The sequence below is a fragment of the Haplochromis burtoni genome, unplaced genomic scaffold, assembly GCF_018398535.1.
Source record: "Haplochromis burtoni strain Fernald_Lab_line unplaced genomic scaffold, NCSU_Asbu1 Contig_1725, whole genome shotgun sequence".
NCBI classification, from domain to species: Eukaryota; Metazoa; Chordata; class Actinopteri; order Cichliformes; family Cichlidae; genus Haplochromis; species Haplochromis burtoni.
Window position 1 is genome coordinate 1 of NW_024584086.1, and position 6007 is coordinate 6007.

The following is a 6007-nucleotide window of genomic DNA, read 5'->3' on the forward strand; positions in this document are numbered from 1 at the left end:
TGTTTGTTTAAACTTAAGATGAAGAATCAAAACCTTTTTGTTGGGGCATAACGAGGGAGCTCCACAGGTCTCTCTGCTTTCATGGTGCCCAAGTCTGATGTTGGCGTCTCCCCTGAGCGCCCCCTGCTGGCAGAAAACAATAAAATAAATAAGAACATGAGAAAGACAGCTGTCAGTTTTGGTAACCTCTTAAGTAGAGCCACATTTGGCTGCTATATTTGGATGGGCAAACAAAAATAAATGAATTTCAGATGCAAGCTCTGAGACAAGTTTTTTTGTACATGTTGGGTGACAAAAATAAGCATCATTACAATGATCTCATGGAACATAGCAGCCTATGATGGTCTGAACTGAAAGAGCAGCAGCAGCAGTTTCAGGAGTCAATGTGTGCATGTTTCATTTATAGAGAGAGATTATATTTTGAACATTTTTATTTTTTATTTTTGTCAACATACTTCTCATGAGTAATGCTACTGAAGTAAAAGCACAATGAATAGAATCAGTGGATTTTGTTTTTATTAAAAAGAAGAAGAACACAATTAGCCTGTTTTTTTTTCTCTTTTCCCCAACTAAACATGAAGAGAGAGGAAGAGTGTGTGTTTGTGATTTAGGATAATCTGTTTTTAAAGGACCATTTTTAAATACCACAGTTGTCTTTGATACTAGTTGTTAATGTTGCTATGCTGCTCATTTAACAGTCTTTCTATAAATGAAAATAACAAAGAATTCAACACCATAACACACATCTAAAGGAAAAGTTGATCCTCACAGCAGCAGCTTCTCTCTGTGCTGATACTCAGAAAAGATGCAAATAACATCTGAGATAGATTTCACTAAAGCATTGACTGTTATAACTCACCAAAGCAGAAGTAAGAAATGAATGTGTGTGACTTCTTCTTTCAAGCTACAGGATTGTGTCTGTGTTTTATTTGTAGCTCTGACTTCATAGTTAATCAGCTCTGTACTTTCCAAGAGACATGGTACTCTGCTTCTTACTCTGAATACTTTTTTAACTCCTGTGTTATGTGCTGCTTTTTCTATTAACTGAATAACAAAGGACATAGGCAATATACCTTGTTTAGCAAGAAACTCAAAATCCTTGGTCCAAGACCCAGGAGACCCAGGAACCATTACTTTTAGTTCCAATCAGGCTATCTTCAAAGTAGCCAAATGTTTCAAGTCTATTATCAAATGTGCCCCATTTTATACACAAACATTGAAATTAGGCACACGGTTCTGAAAATACAAAGTCATGTATCAACATCATGACTCCAAACTGCTTCACTCTCCACTGGTCTCACTCAAATAATATAAATCAGGCAAATGATATAGTTCAGGCAAATCTCTGAATACACGGCTGCCTTTCCCAAGACAGCCTCAAGAATGAAGGAGGAGATACCAGAAGACAGGCTGTTACACAAAGAAAGCTAGGCAGTCCATAAAAGTAATACCAGCAGGACTGGCATCTCTTCCTTTCTATTCCACTTGGGCATATTTATGATTAAGTTATTAGAAACAGGCTCCAAAACGGTGGCATGAAGGCCCAACATCCTTTAGCGGAACCTGTGCTGACAGACCAGCATTATCCACCTTAACTGGTTTTTGATAACTCATGACACAAATAATAAAAGACATGATTGAACTCAAATAATGAACAAAATAGTTATTGACTTAGCTAACTTAATAATTCATCTTATGGGTATAATTGATAGCACATACTGTCAGACACTATGCTGCAATAATAACTCAGAATTATTATTATTAGTTATTATTAAAAATGATCTATTTCTTATATTTTGTTACATAAGAAATTATTTAGGGCAGCACTGTGGTGGAGTGGCTGGCACTGTTGCCTTGCCTCACAGCAAGAAGGTCCTGAGTCTCCACCACCTGACCGGGCCTTTCTATGTGGAGGTTGCATGTTCTCCCTGTGTTTGCATGGGTTCTCTCTGGGTACTCTGGCTTCCTCTCACAGTCCAAAGACATGCAGTTAGTGGGGTTGGTCTAAATTACCCGTAGGTGTGAATGTGAGTACGAATGGTTGCCTGACTCTATGTGTTAGCCCCCCCCCCCTTTTTTTTATTACACTCATTTATATAATGAGTTAAATAAAAATCAAAGCTTAAATATGTTTAGTAACCAGACAACTTTGGTATTATTAGAGTACTTTATTGGTAATAATTCAAAGCACATCATTTGATAACAAGTAAAGAAATCCTCTGAGAGCAACAAGCACAATTTTAAAGATTAGTATTTACTTAATTGTGTTTTAGAAAGAAAATGACAGATGACAGAAATAAACAATTAATATTTCAAATTGTTTAAGGTTTTTCTTTTTTCTTGACTCATATAACAACATGGACTGAAGCTGATCTTCCACACGCTACACATTGTTGTATATTGACTCATCGCAGTCAGTCTAGACAGAAAACAAGATTAATTCACTCACTTTGTTTATGCATGCACATTATGAATGAATTATTGAAAAAAAAAATCATTACTTGTCCCTACAATGCCATAGAGATGATCATTGGCATAAATGTCAGAACAAGACATATCCTTCCTGTCCTCTTTCCTGCAGAAAGAATGCAAAAACATTAAATCAAGTTACACATCTTCTTAAATCATATTTAATTACAAGTGAGATTAAACAGCAGAAGTAGCTGCTGTGGATGCGTAAAAAACTCTCACACGTCTTGTAGTCCCATTTCTCCTTTTGTCTGAGTTTTAAATTACCAAGACAAGAGTTAAAGTAATTAAAATTATGTGTTATTCACTAGCCCATACACAACTGCGAAAGAAATTTGCACATTCATTTCAGAATAGAAAAAAATGACACAGCTCACAGTCTCAGTTCCTCTCCAGTGTTTATAGTGAGAGAAACAGTTCGTGTATGAGCTCTGTCCTGGTTCACATGGGCCTCCTAAATGTCTCTCTACTTATTGAGCCATCCCTTGACTTTTTGTCAGATAATTAAAGTGACAAAAATTTGTGTTCAGGCTCAATATCTATTGTTCTTGAAAGTTAAAATATCAGTGAATCAAAATCAAATCTCTTGTTCTTTTTCAGTGCACCTGACCTTTAGTGTGGGTCAGCCAGTTGCAGCTTTTTGCCTCAGTCACAAACTTCTGCATTAACATTTAGCTATACCTTGTCGGCCCTTTCCAGGCCTTATTCCCCTCACCACATCCTGACTTTCCTTTCCAAGTGATATTGTGAATATGTGTTAATATGGGCTAATTGTAGCCACATCTGTCACTGCAGCCGTCTTCCTCTGCTTGTCCACCACTACTATGTCCGGTTGGTTAGCCAACACCAGTTTGTCTGTTTGTATCTGGCCACAGGATATTAGCTCGTTCATTTTCAACCACCCTAAGGGGCTTTTCTTGTTTTGCCTTAGGGACTTCCAGGTAATACTCAGCACAGATGTGTCTGTATACTATGCTGGCCACTTGTTTATGGCGTTCCATGTATGACTCGCCTGCCAGCATCTTGCACCCTGCTGTTATGTGCTGGATTGTCTCAGGGGCATCTTTACACAGCCTGCACCTGGTGTGGTAGACCCCAGCTCCTCTATTTCTTGTGCTTAGAGATTGTTCCTGTGCTGCCATGACTGGTATGTCTGTGCTGTCTTTCAGTCCAGGAAACAGCAGGACTTCTGGATGTCAGCCAATTCTTATATCTGTCTGTAGTACATACCATGCAAGGGCCTGTCCTTCCATAGTGGTTCCGCCTCCTGCTCCTCTTTCTTTGGTTTCTGCTGCCTGAAATATTCACTAAGCATGTGATTGGTTGTGACCATCCTCCCGATAGATATATATATATGTAGATGAATATGTGTATAACTATGTATCTACTGTATATCTCTTGTGTCTCTGCTGAAATTTCCAACGGTGGACTTCTGAGATCCAATCTTCTGAACTGCTCATCTCAAAGGTTATTTCATGTCTTCATTTTATGTTACTTTACTTAGATTTGTCCTTAGCACATTTTCACAAGAATATTTATTTTACCATTTGTTATTTATTGTACTCCCTTTTAGACCAGTTGTAGTAACATTTTGTCTTTAAACCTGTTTGTCTATCAGACTTTACTCAATATGTTTATTAAATCATAGACATTTTTAAAGTAGACATTCAGAGATCAGAGTGCCACACACAGTTCATACGCTTCATCATATTTCCCGTCTTAGCTTTCAGGAGACTTTCGTTTGTCTCATTATCTCCATCTCTCTCCGCCTTTCTTTTCGTCACCGTTAAATAGTTTTTCCATTTTTCTTGCAGGTTTGTTTACGACACTTCATATCTCCTGCTCTGTGCTCTGTGTGTGTGTTCGTGCATGCTTGGTGCCAAAAACCCTGCCACCTACTGTAGTAGACCTGCAATTACAGTTTATTCTAGGGGAAAAGAAGCATGTTCCGCGGGGTCACAGATGGCGCACCCCACTATTTGAGAAGGACTGCCTGAATCTATTGGTCAGGTTAAACAGATTCATATTTACTTAGTTATATTCTGATCAGTAGAAGCATAATTAACTATCAGCAAAATTTGATTCTTTGTTTGAGCATTACAACACTTAATGCTATTTCTCTCATTCAAAATCATCTATAATGATGGGCATGAATGAATTTGTGACACAGCCTCTTCTCAGTCCCAGGTGTGAATATAAAAGCTGGATCGTGTCTACACACAAAATCCAGACATTAGACCAGACATGTTCACTACTCCAACCACATTTCTGAGTAAAAATATTGATCAGGCTCATATTTTTGATTTTTCTTGTGGTTTTTGACTAAGATTAAAGATCTTAATCTACCATTAGGATATATGGAAAAATAATAAATGAGAATGGTTCTGTTTCAGCCTTCAGATCAACTTTTATACATGGGTGGGGCGACTTCAAGCATGACCCCATATCGCACAACAATTTATATTAGGCCTGCACTTTTGCAGAACTGTTTTCAAAGTCTGAAAAGTTTTGAGGGAAAAAAAAAAACTAAACATTTTGTTTTTTTGGTTCACTCGCTGTTTTGAAATTTGCATGAACAAAATAAGAAAAGAAAAAAGTGAAAAGAAATGCAAAAAAAGAAAAGAAAAAAAGAAATTGTGTTTCAAAACCAAAAAAGAACAAGAACAAAAACAAATTAACAAGAAACTCAAAATCCTGGGTCCAAGACCCAGGAGACCCAGGAACCATTACTTTTAGTTCCAATCAGGCTATCTTCAAAGTAGCCAAATGTTTCAAGTCTATTATCAAATGTGCCCCATTTTATACACAAACATTGAAATTAGGCACACGGTTCTGAAAATACAAAGTCATGTATCAACATCATGACTCCAAACTGCTACACTCTCCACTGGTCTCACTCAAATAATATAAATCAGGCAAATGATATAGTTCAGGCAAATCTCTGAATACACGGCTGCCTTTCCCAAGACAGCCTCAAGAATGAAGGAGGAGATACCAGAAGACAGGCTGTTACACAAAGAAAGCTAGGCAGTCCATAAAAGTAATACCAGCAGGACTGGCATCTCTTCCTTTCTATTCCACTTGGGCATATTTATGATTAAGTTATTAGAAACAGGCTCCAAAACGGTGGTATGAAGGCCCAACATCCTTTAGCGGAACCTGTGCTGACAGACCAGCATTATCCACCTTAACTGGTTTTTGATAACTCATGACACAAATAATAAAAGACATGATTGAACTCAAATAATGAACAAAATAGTTATTGACTTAGCTAACTTAATAATTCATCTTATGGGTATAATTGATAGCACATCACTGTCAGACACTATGCTGCAATAATAACTCAGAATTATTATTATTAGTTATTATTAAAAATGATCTATTTCTTATATTTTGTTACATAAGAAATTATTTAGGGCAGCACTGTGGTGGAGTGGCTGGCACTGTTGCCTTGCCTCACAGCAAGAAGGTCCTGAGTCTCCACCACCTGACCGGGCCTTTCTATGTGGAGGTTGCATGTTCTCCCTGTGTTTGCATG